This window comes from Thamnophis elegans, chromosome 3 (genome assembly GCF_009769535.1).
Source record: "Thamnophis elegans isolate rThaEle1 chromosome 3, rThaEle1.pri, whole genome shotgun sequence".
Taxonomy (NCBI): domain Eukaryota; kingdom Metazoa; phylum Chordata; class Lepidosauria; order Squamata; family Colubridae; genus Thamnophis; species Thamnophis elegans.
This window is the reverse complement of record NC_045543.1, coordinates 124,422,906-124,440,521: the sequence shown is the minus strand read 5'-3', so window position 1 is coordinate 124,440,521 and position 17,616 is coordinate 124,422,906.

Here is a 17,616-nt window from a genome sequence, read left to right as displayed (position 1 = left end):
CCATGCAAAGTTTCAATTTAATCTGATTAAGGCAACTTAAAAAGCAAACTGTTTAAGAGTGGTTGTGCCTGCTTCCAATTATCAAAAAGAAATAACGATGTTCTGTCTCTAATTCCACTTAGCACCAACATTAATTATTACATTCTGGGATTGTGATTTATGTAGATTGCTGGTGATCATTTAAAATCATGGCTAACTAATTGATTCACATAAAAAGGAACGTTTGTCCATATCTGTAGAATGCAGTCATATTACCTTTCTTTCCCCTGAAACAAATATTTAATGTACAAACATTGTCATTTGGGCATTGAATTTCATGTGACTAATGCAAAGGTCATACTTCTTAACTGTTGCAAATTTTAGCCCGTGGAACCCTTGACATAAGAAATTGAAATATTAAACCCATAACATTCAGATATCCTCTTGGTCAACCGATCATATTTCATGAGGTTGAGGATTTCTGCACTCTGAAAATGCTCAATTCCCAAAGTAATTGGTTGGGGAATGGAGAAGAAGCTAGCAGAGAAAAATGAATAATGGTTTGAACTGATATTTGTAGGAAAAGGTACCTAATGTCTAGCTCTGGATCATGTTCTACCAAAAATAACATAAAGTATTTATTTAAAAGGGAGCTTTGTACATTTGAGAAGATGTGGTCCCAGAATGGCATCTGATTAATAATACTAAGGCTTACTTGAAAGGGAAAGGGGCAAGGGAGGGGGAAAGCCCTGGATAAAATATATCTGAAATACTGTGTTGACCGAGCTGAAAGATGTGTGGCCTGAGACCTTTATCTTCTCTCAGTCTATAGCCTTCCCAAATTTCCAGAATAGATTTTGAGTATGGCTGGGGGATTAAAAACAAATAGAAATTCAAAGAATTGGGAAGGACCATTTAGCTTATCAACCACCTTAGTGTTGTAATCCATTTAATATATTCATAAGAGCAGTGGTGGGTTGCAGGCGGTACGCCCTGGTACGGGCATACCGGAGCCTGCCCAGAGCACCAGATATCGTTCCAGTACAGTGCTCCGGAGGGCCTGCCCACCTGAGCTCCTTACTGGTTTTTTAAGTCTTTGGCACTTCCACGCATGGGCACGGTGCGTACAGCACCTGTGCGATGCTCCGCTGAGCAGCTGGAGCATCGCGGAGGCCCATGAACACCACCAGGCCCATTCCAACAGTACCGGTTGGAGTGGGATCCAGAACCCACCGCTGCATAAGAGTAGCTGTTCAGAGTGTATTTGAATGCATCAATGAAAAAAAAAATCCACTGTATGCCTGAAGAATTGGTTTACTATCAGAAAGCTTTTACTATTAGGATGTTTTTCTCTAGCATTCAGTCAGAATTTGCCCTCCTAAAGCAAATTCACTGTCATATAATTATTTTATTAATTTGCTTGCTGATTCTCAGCAACTTTAGGAGATATTCTAATTGTTAAATTGGTGACCCGTGGGCCAAATGCGTCATGTGTAAGCCACACCCACTCCAGCTCTGCAAAGAAGAAAAACATTGCAAAATGTCACGTGAGGGCAACATGATGCCATGAGTTTGACACCCATGCAGTATATAATGAATTGCTCTCCCAATATATTTTTGACATTCAGCAGCCCATTAGTGTTAGTATAACAGAGTTCGAAGGGACTTTGGAGGTCTTCTAGTCCATCCCTCTGCTTAGGCAGGAAACCCTATACCACTTCAGACAAATGGTTAGTCAACATCTTCTTTAAAACTTCCAGTGTTGAAGCATTTACAACTTCTGGAGGCAAGTTGTTCCACTGTTCATTGTTCTATCCAACAGCTAAAAGAACAAAACTATTAGACAAAACTATTGTACAATGCCAACTGGTGACCACTCGGGGGAGAGCCTTTTCTGTAGCTGCTCCGGCTCTGTGGAATGAGTTACCAGCAGAGATCCAGACCCTTCCCACCCTTGTGGCCTTCCAAAAAGCCACCAAAACCTGGCTGTTCCGGCAGGCCTGGGGTTGCTGATTCAAATCAGGTTCAACCCACAATTAAACCAGATGTATGTTGGGTTTTTAAACTGTTTGTTAATGTTTGTATTCTCCCCCTGTATGTTATTTTTTATTTCATTCTTATTTGTAAGCTGCCCTGAGTCCCCCTGGGATCGGGCGGCATATAAACCCATTAAATTATGAATTAGAATCTGAAGTAATTCTAAAGTTACCAGTAATCTACAAAGCTGAGCAATGTCATTCTCTCTCTCTCATTCTCTCTCATTCTCATCGGTCCCAAGGTTCAGATTTAGGTCTCTTTCTCCTGATGTTTCAGCCAACAAACTTTTGCCATTTCTTTACTTGCAGTTCTCCGACATTTGTTTCTTATTTACCAAACAGTTGTTCCTGCTTTGAGAATCAGAATTCATTTCACCTTCACATTTAACACAAGGTATCTCTGTGGCTATGCATATGACTAATTCTTAAACGCAGATATTTGCATTTGTTTACATTAAAGTTCAAAATACTTTATTAGCTTTATTCAAAACTCCCAATAGGGCACTCTTTTGCTAAAATGAAAACACCTTTTCCATCAGTGGAGCAGGGTTTTTTAATGGGTCGAAGGAAACCTTTGGATTTAAGCCAAACATTATTTTGATTTCAAAGCACAAGCCAGCTGCTTTGAGATCTTTCAAAATCTCACATCTGTGGCTAGAAACTAGATTCCTCATTCCTGTCCTAAACAGATTATGTGTTCTTCACCCAAAATATCTCTTCTACTTTTCAGTCACACCACTAACATCCTCTGATTACTAACAATGGCCAATAAAATCATTTTTTTTCCACCGAAACCATGTGACTTGGAGTAATGACATAAACAAAGTTGTGTTCAATTCAGAAAGGAATATAATGCAATAACCTAGAAAGGACAACCACCATATTAGAAATTATATATTGGGGTAGCCCAGATTATGAGAAGTCTAAATGTTACATGTTTATTAGAATATAATTATTCTTTTTAATAAGCCATTTACATATATATTAATTATTTCCCCTATTCAGAGACTATGGTATATATTATTCTGGGGTTTTTTTTGCATTTTTTAAAAAATAAAAAACAACATTAAAAAATTCTCATCCATACATACTGTAGAAAGTGTATCAGTTGGTTAAAAAAGGTTTTCATGCATCTCTTCCACAGTCATCAAGCATAATTCATATTAACTCAAGTATTTTAACTCAAATATTTATACATGTTACTCTTATACCTCCATTTATGTTTGACTATAATTATTTAAACGTCCTTCATCATAAAATATACCGAAATTTAATACATAACCACATACTGGCATTTCATTTAATATTTCTAAAATCCTCCAATAACACTGAATCCTTATGTCCTATTCTAGCTAAACATCCATAATATTTAATAACAGACTTTTCTAATCCTCCTTTCCAAACCGCTGTTGGCAATTTTCATCTAGTTTCCTTATATTATATTCATGTATATGTATATAGGTTGTCATCATTATCCCTCCTTTATTTAACTATATCCTTTATCATAACATTTTACCCCTAATAATCAAAATTTAACTGTATCTAACTTAATTCTTTTTTATTAACTTTTGTATATAATCCAAAAGGATTTCTAATGTTCCTTTCATGAGTATCATTCAATATTCATATCCAATTATTACTTATCATAACACTACACATTGTATACATTATTATCATTATCAATTATTTATTTAATTATATTTATTATTACTGTTTCACTAAGTTTAACTAGTTTTAAGTTCTATTCTTCCATCCATCAACCCATATCTTTCCAATAACAAAACAATCTCATATCTTCTGCCGTTTGTGGTACCAATCCTCTAGACATCTTCTTAATCAGCTTTGTATGGACTTCTCTTAGCAACTCCTTGCTTATAAGATCTCTCATATAATCTTGATAGTCTCTTTCTGTTTCCTTATTCAGTTTGTCTTTGATTGTCAGCAGTATTATCAAAACTTTTGCTAATGGATTTTCTTTCTTTAAGTCCATAAGGTCTTTAATTTTATCTTCTATATCTTGGCCCTTAAGTAATCCAATTAATTCCTCTTTCTGTATTCCATTCTTTCCATTTTCAGGAACAAACCAATTACCATAGATATCAGTGGGTTTAGTCTCTTTATATTCATTTTCCACTTCGGTGTTTTGAGTTTCAATCACCCTGTTTTGCATTTGATGAACATTTTCAATTTTTTCATCATATTTTCTTGTTATGTGCTCGAGGTTTTCCAGTTGTTTCTCTTCTCTATTTAATAATTTCTGTAGTTCTGAAAGTATATCTTGCAAAGTCAAGACCTCTATTTTGGGATTGTGTCATTCTGACAAAGCTTAAAAGATCAACAAAATTAAAGCTTAGATTCACAAAGAACGTTGGTCAAACATCAAAGGGACATCTATGCATTCTTATCAGTATGTAGCCAAGACAATAAAGCCTTGAGGCATCAAGTCAAAGCAATAGATGAAGGAAAAGAAGAAAGAAGGAAAAAAAGTTCAATTTTGAATACTCAAAACTCTGAGTACCTCCCAGCCTCTGGAGTGGAGACACTCTTAAAGAGTTTCTTTTTTGTAAATACCCACAGCAATAAGAGCAGAAAGCTTTAGTCTGTAAGTTACAGAGAGTCAAAAGAGAAGGTAGAAGAAGAAAATCCATCCATTTCAAAAGGCTTGCATAGATTCGATCCATGTAAATAACATTTAAAAATTAAGATAATCACTGTCCAAAACCATTCCAAATTCAATTCTGCCACTTGATTTTCTATTCTTTAATTTAAATTGGTTTTTGAGTTTTTATAGGCAGATTCTTTTTTTAAAACAATAAAAATTCCTCACCAGATGGAAACACTTTGTCTTTCCGTATCCTTCCATTTTGGGCCACCCCGACTTTGTCAGCCTTGTGGCTGAAATTTTTGTAACTGGCTTGAAGAACTTCTCTTGCTTCTTTCAAGGATTTTGCGATATCCCCGAGATCATGTATTCTTCCTGTTCACCGTCTCTTCGGGACGGTTTAGGTCCGTTTGGACCACCCAGTGGCAAAAGTATTGGCTGTGGTCTCAGAACATTGAGACCACACAACCATCTCATCGCAAGAGCCGAGGTGGCGCAGTGGTTAGGGTGCAGTACTGCAGGCCACTTCAGCTGACTGTTATCTGCAGTTCAGCGGTTCTAATCTCACCGGCTCAATGTTGACTCAGCCTTCCATCCTTCCGAGGTGGGTAAAATGAGGACCCAGACTGTGGGGGCGATATGCTGAGTCTGTAAACCGCTTAGAGAGGGCTGAAAGCCCTATGAAGCGGTATGTAAGTCTAACTGCTATTGCTATTGCAACATTGGCCCCCTCATCATTATTCTGTTTTTATTCCTTTACTCAAATACTACTTTTGAAATTTTGCAATTTAAGAATGATTTTTTTAAAAAAACCTACAGTTTTAGATTTAGGATTATGAAACCATCTTTGGTAGGCTTGTTTTTTTGTGAATTGTACAAATGATTTCATTATTATTTTTCCAAGAAAAGCAATATGCTTTAATCCTATCAAATTAAGTAAACCAATTTTTGTAGTTTTATTTTAAGATAAAGGTTCCCCTCACACATATGTGCTAGTCATTCCTGACTCTAGGGAGCGGTGCTCATCTCCACTTCAAAGCCTAAGAGCCAGTGCTATTTAAAGATGTCTCCGTGGTTATGTAGCTGGCATGACTAAACGCCAAAGGCACATGGAACACTGTTGCTTTCCCAACAAAGGTGGCTCCTATTTTTTCGCATTTTTACATGCTTTCGAACTGCTAGGTTGGCAGAAGTTGGGACAAGAAACGGGAGCTCACTCCGTTACATGGCACTAGGTATTCAAACTGCCGAACTCAGTTCTTTTATTATTAAGTCTGGCCACAGTAATCTTTTCTCTGGTACCACCAGGATGTTTTAAATCATGTGTCAGCATTCCAAGTAATGCACCCGTAGAAAGCAGAGCTCTGAGGAAGGTAGATTCCTCAAAGAACAATTTACTGGACACATCATATGGGCACCACTGACTCTGAAAGTTCCCATGTTTTTCACCTTATTAAAAAGTGAAAGTTCTCCCTTCCCACTCCAGGTCATCAGTCACATTGCCCAATAGAGGTGCTGGCAGGTTGCCTGGTTACTCCACTCCTCCTCTTCTCAGCCACCTGTTACAATGACCTTGGTTCCCATAAGAAAACTTTTTTATTTTGACTGCAAAGCCAAGCTATCTAATCCCCCCTCCCTTTTTCCCCCTCAGCCTTGTGGCAACCAGGAAGCCTCAAAGACAGCATGATCAGTATTACTTCTTCTTCAGAATGGTGACTGTATAAAAATAAAACCAATAATAATAAATGTTCTTTGAAAAATCCAGTGTTTCAATTGCATTTAGAAAAGAACGTCACTTTTCTACATTTGTGTACCAATGGGCTAACGATAACACCTTTCAGGGATCAGACTCAGTCCTCAGTTTATTTACTTATCAGTCATTTATTTGATTCACTGACTACTGAAGAAGTACATAATCTATCAAGTGGTGCCTGGGCTTTCCTGCAAAGCCAGCAGATCGGCATATTTTGGTTTCTGAACTAAAGTCAGAAAGAGAGATCTCCGCCCTCTGCTTTGTTGCTAAGATTGGCCACTTTTGCTGGAGAGATAGAAACATCGCACCGTTTCAATTATTTAAGAAGCTGTACATTAGTAATTTCCAAATAGCTCCTCAAGCAGACATTGATGCATTTGCATGACTTCTGTGCGCTTTTAGAGATGTAACAAAACATGTTTACTTGTCAAAACCTGAATTCATTCAGACTAAATATGGCAGAGCAGAAGCACTGACATTTCTTTGCTTGTAAGAAAAAAACAAATTAGCAGGTGTGTCTGTATGTGAAGTTTGTAAGTAATGACTTCAAATACAGCTCTCACTGTGTTGCTAGCAAAGGAAATGAAATCCAGGGGATAGGGCTTTTTAGAAGAAATGATAGTATATGAAAGTCAGAGTGAAATTGTAATTATTTCACTGATTCATAATTTTATAAAAATCTATCAAAACTAATATTGGCTTAGAAATAGTCCTGGTGTTACAGCTACTCATTTAATGGCCAAGTTATGATGGCACTGAAAAAAAGTAACTTAGGACGGGTCCTTGCAGCAACCTCATCAGGGGTGGGTTCCTGCCAGTTCTAACCTCTTCTATAGAAGAGGTTCCACAAATCTACAGTGCCGTTTAGAACCGGTTCCAGCTCCCTCTCCCCGCCCGTCCGCACATCATCAAGATGAAGAACGAGAGGAGGAATTCTGGGAGTTAAAGTCCACACGTCTTAAAGCTGTCAAGTTTGAACACCCCTGGGGTTTTTTTCTCTAAGGGGTTTGGGGTGCAAGAGTCTTGTAACTTGACAGCTTTAAGACTTGCACACTTCAATGCCAGAGTTCCTGAGCCAACATTTTGGTTGCTAAGCAAGAGCATTGTTAAGTGAGTTTCACCACAGTTTACAAGTTGGCCACGTCCACCCAGTCACATGGCTGGCAAGCCACTCCCACCTGGTCACATGGCCAGCAAGCCACTCCCACAAAGCAGGCCACACCTACAGAAGAGGTTCTAAAAAATTTTGAAACCTACCACTGAACCTCATGGTCATGTGATCAGATTTTGGGCACCTAGCAACAAGCATGTATTTACAATGGTTGCTGCATCCCAGGGTCATATGGTCACTGTTTACAGTCTTTCCATCTGGCTCCCAACAAGCAAGTCAATGGGAGAAGTTGGATTTGCTTAAAAACTGCATAATTCACTGCACTGATTCACTTAACAACTGTGGCAAAAAAATATATTGTAGAATCAGCATGACTCACTTAATAACCCCTTGCTTACCAATCGAAATTCTGGTCCAGTTGTGGTCATAAGTTGAGGACTATCAGTAATTTTCATCAATTGTTCATGGCATGAAAACAGATGCTAGCTTGTTAGGCAAATCCTGACTCAAGCGTTCAAACAACACTATAAAAGGTAAGTTTTATACCAATGGTGAAATTCAAATTATTTTACTACCGGTTCTGTGGGCGTGGCTTGATGGGCGTTGCAGGGGAAGGATGCTACAAAATCTCCATTCCCTCCCTACTCCAAGGGGAAAGGATATTGCAAAATCTCAATTCCCACCCCACTCTGGGGCTAGGCTGAGGTGGTACTTGCTGGTTCTCCGAACTACTCAAAATTTCCGCTACTGGTTCTCCGAAACCCGTCAGAACCTCCTGAATTTCACCCCTGTTTCCATCATGTTATAATAAATAATAAAGAAATAAAATAAATATATAGAGAGAGAGTTATACAAAACCATGACATTTCAGGTTGTGTTCTTCCCATCTAAAAAGGGAAGAAGGGAGGGAAAAGGAAAAGGAAAAAGAAAAGGAAAAGGAAAAGGAAAAGGAACTTATTCTGTATTAGGACACTGGTTCTTGTCACCAAACTCCAAACTCTCAATAAGTGCAAGATGTCTTTAATTAACAATGAAGATAATAGGAATCAGAACCTTCTGAATTTCACCCCTGTTTTATACTAATCTCTACTCCTTCATTTGTACATCTTTGGGTATAACTTAACTTTTTCATGCTAATGTAAAGGCAGGAATAGCTCTTTTGCCCTGGTATAAACATTTGGAGGAGCTTCTGGATTTCCCCCTATTCACTAATGGATAATTAGCTCCCTAGAGTCACCTTGGGCAGCATAGAAATCTAACAAATAAAATAAAATAAATGAAAACTATGACGCTCATTTTTATTCCATATTTATCTCTTATATCTAATAATTGTCTGAATTGCCTTCTAAGCCTGCATACAGTTTTTTGGAATCAGCATACAAGATATAATAATAATAATAATTTCACAGCTAGCTATTTGTAAATTTCCCACAGTATGTGGAACATCCAATGCAGTGTTTGTTTAGGAAATTCTGGGTAATTTAAAATGGGATCCACTGGAGTGATGTTTTAATTCTGGTGCGGATGGGCGCAGATCATCCATCCCTGTCAGTTTTACAATGGAAGCCCCTCACTGTTCTTTCATGTCAGACCACTGGCAAAGAGGAGGGTCCCCCTGTCTGAAATGTATCTGCTGGTGAGCCTCAATCCTGCAGGGAGCATTTTTTCATGCGTGGAAGATACTCTTGGGGTTTGAAGGAACATCTTGCATTCAATCCACTTGCATAAAACTGTGCAGTTTTTACAGAAAGCATTTGAATATTACACTTGGTCACATGTTTCATAACACTAATGAGACAAAGTCAGCCATTAAATGCTCCGTCTTACACATTGGCAAAAAAAAAAAAAAAAAATCAGAACACCAAATACAAGCTAGGCGGATATGACCTTGTAGATGACCCTCGCTCTGTCAAGGGCCTTGGAGTGCTCATCTCAAATGATCTAAGTGCCAGAGTCACTGTAACACCATTGCCAAAAAGGCATTAAGAGTTGTCAACATAATCTTGCAAATATCTGGTAATATTGCACTGCAAACTAGGGCATACAAAATCTTTGCTAGACCAATTCTTGAATACAGCTCATCTGCCTGGAATCTGCACTGTATATCTGATATTAATACAATTGAGAGAATCAAGAGGTATTTAACGAGAAGAATACTCCATTCCTCCACTTGCAACCGAATACCCTATGCCACCAGGCTTGAAATTTTGGACTTGGAAAACCTAGAACTACGCTGTCTATGGTCTGACCTAAACTTAGTACACAAAAGTATCCTACCTGTCAATGACTACTTCAGCTTCAACCACAATAATACACGGGCAAACAATAGATACAAACTCAAGATAAACCGCTCTAAACTCAATTGCAAAAATTACGACTTCAGCAACAGAGTGGTCAATGCTGGAATTCACTACCTAACTCTGTTGTTACATTCCCAAATCCCCATAATTTTAACCTAAGACTGTCTAATGTTGACCTCACCCCATTCCTAAGAGGTCTGTAAGGGGCATGCATAAGCACACCAGCGTGCCTGCCATCCTTGTCCTATGTCTCCAAAGTTCTAAACATTTTACTTTCAACTTCTCTGTTACTAAAAAATGTGGTGAAACCTTATGCCAAAGATTTCCCATTTAGTGAACCAGTGTCCATAATATATCTGTTGCAATGTCAAAGTATGCCTGCTCTGGGTTCCAAAACTGGGGGGCGGATATTACGTTATGATTGGTCTCAGAGTCAACCGGATGTTTATACTGGATTTGATATTTTTAACACCTAAGTTCTTTCCAGGGACCTGGGATAGGCAGATTATTTAGACATGTCTGCCAGTTGAGTTTCAACAACTGATGCAGTACATAGGTTCATTCCGTGCTCAAAAAAATCTTCAGAAGAATTCCCTGTTATTTTTATATATTGTTCCTTGTAGAAAATTGGTGACTTGAAGGCATATACATGCATTCACACACACACACATACACACACACACACACACACACACCAGAACAATATGTCCAAATACTAGCCCATTTATTTTATTTATCATATGAATATCAGCCCATAATTAAATACTACACAAAGGATTTCAAGCAGGATCTGCCCACAAGTGCATGTCTGTCAGCTGAGCTCTTCATTTGAGATCTTCTTATGTGGAACGACATACAAGGCAGAAGCATTCTTCTGATTTTTCTTCCATTTCAGGGAGCAGTGGTAGTGTTCAGTTGGTTTGGACCAGTTGGGGTGAACTGGTAGTGGCAACTACCAGTATAACCTGAAGGTGAGCCTGCCCATCTACCCACCCACCCACCCCAGCTCTCTGCCGTCCTATTTAGCCACGTTTTCTAAGCCGCGCACATGCATGCAAACCACATACATGAGCAAAACACATGTGCATTCATAGTTTCAGTGCACGGCGAACTGGTGGTAAAATTCTGTGAAACCCACCTCTGCCACGGAGACCTAGGGTTGTTTGGTGAGAAAAAAATTACATTCAATCTCTACGCAAAGAAGGTTTTTTTTCTGCCAGTCTCAGCTGATTACATCCTTAAATATCTAGCAAGTGAGCACAAGCAGTAACTCAGAATCTATAAACTCCAGGTTTTAAAATCTCAGCACTGCTGCTGACATTATGGGTGGTCTTAGCTTCTCCAGGGCTTCCCCATCTCCTTCCTTTTATAGTACATCTCTCCCTTTGATCTGCAAAGCACTTATATAATCGATCCTCCCATAATGTGATACACAAATACAATAATGTCTTTTTTTTCCCTTTAACAATCAAAAATGCACATGCATGCAAACCACATACTTTGGAAGGATGAGGAAATCTATTTGTTTGAAGGGATTGTCTCTTTTTCAAGTTGCTTACATGATTTATATTCCACTTCTTCCATTTCTTTCTTTATTTGAAGTACTAGCCGATAACCCGGCATTGCCTGAGTATTTATTTATAGGGGGGAAAATGTCTGGACCAAATGTAATTTCTAATGTTGGATTTTCCACTTTGCCAGAGGGACTGGTAAGTGTTTCTGGAGTACTGTGAAGCTGTTACCATGACAACTCCACTGCGTTGCACAGTAGAAGCCAGTTTACAGCAGTACAGTAGAAGCCATTTTAAGGTACAACAGGCTGTATCTTAACAGAACACACACACCAAGGGATTTTAGGGGTGTCTTACCCCCACAATAATTCATCTGTGCATCAAGTTTGGTTAAATTTCTCGAGGCGCTCCAAAGTTATGCTGTAAATAACTTTTTCAGTACAGTTGTACTTCTAATGGTTGCTAGATGAATGGCTATAAGTTGAGGACTGCACACACACACACACACACACACACACACATACAAACACACACACACAGAGCCATTTATATACATATACTTCAGTGGTGGGTTCCGGATTCCATTCCAACCGATAGGGTTGGAACGGCCCCGGCGTCACTACATGCACACGTGCAGCGCACACATGCGCGCAACACATGTATGCATCCTACCTGTCAGCAAGGTTTCTGCAAGCCTCCACAACACTCCAGCTGCTCAGCGGAGTGTCGTGCATGGTATCCATTGCTCCAGGCTGGCTCTGGTACCGGGGCGTACTGTCTGCAACCCATCACTGATACACACACACACACACACACATATGAGAGAGAGAGGGAGGGAGGGAGGGATTGACTGGACTTCTTTCCCAATCTGATGGCCATCATTCTTCTTGCAGGTTGAAATGAAGACAATTGTAATACCTATTTCAATGGTCTCAGACTGACAAAACCTTCACTGTCTTGAAAAGGTTACAGACAGCTGACAGGCACCTTCCATGCACCTTCAGCGTTTAGTCATGCCGGCCACATCACCATGGAGACATCTTCGGACAGCACTGGCTCTTCGGCTTTGAAAGGGAGATGAGCACTTCCCCCTAGAACTGGAAAATGACTAGCACATATGTGCAAGGGGAACATTTACCTGTACCTAGAAGCTGGCAGTAAAACCTGTGCCATCCGAATAAAAATTTGTTGTAACCTTTGTGAGTCTTAGCATACAGTCCTATCAGGTTTACTCAAAAATAAGAATGAGAGCCAACAATGTTATGAATAAATCCCATATCCATTGACCAAGGAATAAAGCAAACTGAATTCAGTGAGATTAATATCTGAGTAGATATATATATAGATACTGATATAAATCTGAGTTTGAAACTTGCATTTTAAGTGGCCTTTGATGAAGTCCCTCAGTTTCTAGAAATCATTGTATCACTCACTTCAATATAGATAATGCATTAAATGATGAATAATAGTACTGACCTATTCTACATAGTTGCTATAGGAGAAGGTAATTTACACATAGTGCTTTGAACAATTCTGTGCTATACAAATACAAGGTAGCATTAGAGCTGTTCAAAATCTTATTCTTATATTTTTCTCTGTATCTCCAGATATGTAACAATTCAGCAGAGTATATACAAGTTAAAAAGTCTTCTGAAAAGGAGAGTTGATATGGAAAAGAGTAAGAATAAGAGGAATTCTCTTCAGTATTTAGTTGCCTTGCCAACAATGAATCTACATAAATTTCACCACCTTAAAAGTTATTGTAGTATATTCTTTTGTCTCGTAACATAGTGACTCCAGCAATGTTTTTCTTCTTCTTCTTTAAAACAAGACTCTTTGTGGAAGCCTATAATTAATCATTTAAAGAACTGATTAACTTCACTGGTGTAATCTGTTAACAATTACACACAGTATCTCAAAACTGAAGCATTAATTACACTGTACATTGAGACAGACAGTAATAAGCATATCAGGTAGCTTTGCATATTAGAATCTTTCTTGTTCCTTTGTTTAGAGCAATCCTAAACATGCTTATTCAGAGATACACTTACTAATGCTTATTTGCAAGCAAGTTTGCATCAAACCCTCACATCATAGTTCAATTAAGCTAAAATAACAGGATTCTCAAAGATTCCCGCTCCTAATGGTTACTCACATATGATTTATTTTCAGGTAACCAGCCAAGCTCATTTACTAGTTATAGTGAAGGACCTGGATTTGCCCCAGTCAATCCCTTGATCTTGTCATGGAAACCAGATCAAATCTTACCTAGAACTCAGACTCCAAATATAAATAAATATTTGTTTCACATCCTTAAAAATCTCTTCCACCTTGCTCTAAAATATGGAGGTGCTCTTATGTATTCCCACTTCACAACCTCAAAGTCACAATTGCATGGAGCAGTGGTCACCAACTGGTGGTCAATGGACCACTGGTGGTCCGTGAGAAAATTTTGGTGGTTTGCATAAAAATTATTTGCATTTTTATATTGCACTAAATCAGGGCTCCTCAAACTACGGTTCCTGGGCTGGATATGCGCAATGAATTTTTGTGTTACTTCAAAGAGCCTCCCCCCTCTGGGACTTTTTGTGCAGAGCAGAGGGAGGGGCAGAAATTCAGACTTGGAGTCTCCTTCGGCCTCCTGGGTCAGGGCTCTGGGCAAAGGCTGGAGGGAAGTGCTGCTGGTGGCAAAGAGCCAGAGGGCCTTGTTCCAGTGGGACTGTATCATGGCCTAGAACTGGTTGACCAACTCAGCCCGCTGAGCCTCCAGGCACCAGTACCTGGCCTTGGACTCCTGCAGGTTTTCCCTCTGCTTGGAAAGCCCATGGTCGTAATCCTCAGTGAAGTGCTTCTACAGGGCCTTCTTCTTGGTCAGATGCAATTTGAACTGAGCCAGATGTTTTGCCAATTCTTTCTCTTGGTGGCTGCTTAGCTCCAACAACTGCTTCCTGTTGGGGCCCTAAGGAGCCCAGGTGGGGAGGTGAGGAGTGGCTGGGAGGGGAGGGATGAGTAGAGGGTGGCGAGGTTCCCCTCAAGATGAGTGACATCAAGTTGGCCACACCCACCCAGTCATATGGCCATGTAGCCACATCCAGCCAGCTGATCATTAGACAGATTACCATATATTAGTGGTCTGCGGGATTTAAAATTATGAATTTAGTGGTCCCTGAGGTCCAAAAGCTTGGTGACCTCTGGCATGGAGTATCATTAGACAGCTATCCAAAAAAACTATGGTCCAAAACATCAGCTGATGGGGAAAGCAAATATCCAGCTCTTAAAGAGACTAAAATGCTAGCAAATGTGAATCAACATTCCAGAAAACATCTTGACTTTAAATTGTTTACAAGTTGACTTAAAATTGTTTACTGAAATCAATCAATATGGGATATAGTCCAGAATGTGATTTTCTCTTACATTCTTCAGTTCAATTCATAAACAACTATTCAGGTTGTTTATACTAGCCTCCCTTCCCTCAGCACCCTAACTATCCACATAGACTTCTATTGGTTCCTCACTTCATGTAGTGGTATGTGGAAAAACCTTGGGAGATGGGTGAAGAGAAATTGCCTAGTAGGTAAGAGGCAACATAGCCCCTTGTTGAATAGTAGACTGGGCAAGAGGCTTAGGATGAATTGCCCTAGTTTCTGGGGACTGTATAGATGGCAGGAAAATTGTACTTTCTGGCTTGCAAGATTCTGTTAATGTAGCTGTACAATAAAATTTGGTTTGTGTGGTTGTGTTTCCTGTCTGCTCTACCTGTCTGATAAGGCTGAAACTTTCCCATCTCCGTTCGAAGGCCTTCTGCTTGTTTTATGTCCAATACATGCCATTTCCATAGCTCCCATGAATTCCTCTCTCTCCCATATTGTCTTTCCCAAATCCTTTTTAGCAATAGCAATAGCACTTGGGCTTATATTCACAGTGCTCTACAGCCCTCTCTAAGCGATTTACGGAGTCGGCATATTGCCCCCAACAATCTGGGTCCTCATTTTACCTACTTCAGAAGGCTGAGTCAACCTTGAGCCTGGTGAGATTCGATCTGCCAAATTGCTGGCAGCCAGTGATCAGCAAAAGTAGCCTGCAGTACTGCACTCTAACCACTCTGCCACCGCGGCTCATTTTGATTGGTTTGAAAGATAAATTTAAAAAGCTACTCTCTTTCTTATTCCAGCAAGCGTTGTTTATCCTAATTTATCTGCAGAAGTGGAGTCTCTCCTGGATTTGACTGACATTAAAGTGATAACCTGCCCAGTCAACTCTAGGGGAAGTGCTCATCTCTGTTTCTTAGCTGAGGAAGCCATCATTGTCCAAAGAGGATCTAGGACACCTCACCACAATCAACTCACCACAGGACAACTCACCACAGCCAATTCACGTGGGACAACTCGCTGCAGGACAATTCAATGCTGTATTAACCATTTCATTCAATAACTTTTATTATTGGTGACCACTTTTTTGTCAATATCTTCTCACAAAGCCATTTAGTGTAGCCCTGAAAGTGCCTTTCTCCACTGCTATCATTTTATTGATGAATACTGAATAAATATAGTTCCCTGATATTTGTATGGAAATGTATCACCAGAATTGACAAAGTATCTAAGACAAAGACAACTAAGAAATACACTGAGGGATTCAGCTGTATGCTAGGTATTTTTAAGGAATAATAATGCTATTCTTCATGATATAGATAGACCTATTTTTGTCTTTTCTTTGAAAACATCTGGAAGGTTAAGGGCAGAACCTTTGTCTGATCCCACACACCAACTTTCCTTCCATGGTATTTTGTATTTATAGATATACTAGCTGAATACCGGTGCTTCGCTATGAAACTACGTGATCAGGCCTGATACATTGACACTTAATGCTTGAAATTTTCCCCTTTTTATGGCCACAATATCAAGGTAGGATACTACAAATAGAAAATTCATATCCATTTGTATCACTACAGAGACCATTTTTTCCTCACTGGACTTAGTTTAAAATTTTATCACAGGCCTTCCAGGAAAGAAAAAACTAAACATGTTATACTTATATTTGAGTTATTTGGAATCCCTAACCATGCTTTCCTCTACAGTCCCTTGGAAAGAGGCAGTATCACTTTAAAGTCATTCTTGCTATATCGTTCTACTTAAGTGAAATTTAAAATATGATGTCCAATTTACCGGGGACACATTTTATCATTAAAAAAATACTTGAGTATAGATGAGAGAAGAGAAGAATAGAGGAGAGGGGGAGGGGAGGGGAGGGGAGAAGAGAAGAGAAGAGAAGAGAAATTTGTAGCATAATATGGTGAGATCCAAAGTTTCCAAAAATTATATTATTTCATGCTGCTAACTAAAAGTGTTTTAAAGAGTTTGTTAAGAATTTCATTTATTTAGACATCCAGAAACCAGAGAATTCTAACCTGTGGTTATGTTTTTTGCAAGAATGTTACTATCCATGTAATTAAAATAGTACTATATATATGTAAATCTAACATATATATGTAGAAGGGTGAATGGTAAGATCTGCTAGACCTAAACAGGTTTAGGTGCAATCTTATGTCACTGGAACCTAAGCTCTATTTTTTTAAAAAGTATATCTTACAAACCTAAAATCCGACCACCCACTTAACTATAGACACTGCTATGGAATTAAACCCAAGCGAACTGAGAATTGCCTAGATTTTCTGATGCGCTTTGAAAAGTAGGGGGGGGAGGCAGATTAGGAGGATACTTTTAAGTGGCAGAGATAGAGTGAACTGAGCCTTATACTATGAAAGAAGTGAAAGAATGCAAGCCTCGAGCAAGGCTTAGGATCATCTCCAAAAGCAGGGTAGGAGGGAAAGGGGAGAGGAGAAAGAAATTGAAACATTGGCTTCTTGAATAGAGAATTTTATGGAATGTCCTTATCAGTGGACAATGATGATAGTTTGTTGGTCATTTATGGCTTTGGTTATTTATTGGTTTTATATGCTACTTCCCTTTAACCAATTCTAAGCAGCTTACACTTTCCACAATACAATGTGCATGTTAAAACCGAGAAGATCATGCACATCAGGAACTGGACAATCTCCCGCTACCTGGGCAAATATTGCCACCACTACCATTCCTTGGGTGGTATCCCTGGACTCCCAGGTCTTAACTGACTTTTGGGTTACTAATAAGGAGAGGGCAGCCTTTTGTGTACTGAAGACGTTGCTCCTATAGAAAGGGCTATCGCAGGGAAGGTTAAACCCGAGCAGGGCTTCTGAAAATGATAAACAGGACACAGGAAGTCCTATCTCCTTGATCTAACCAGATGGAAAGATCCCATTTGTGGCCGGGATCCCCATCTAAATCGCAG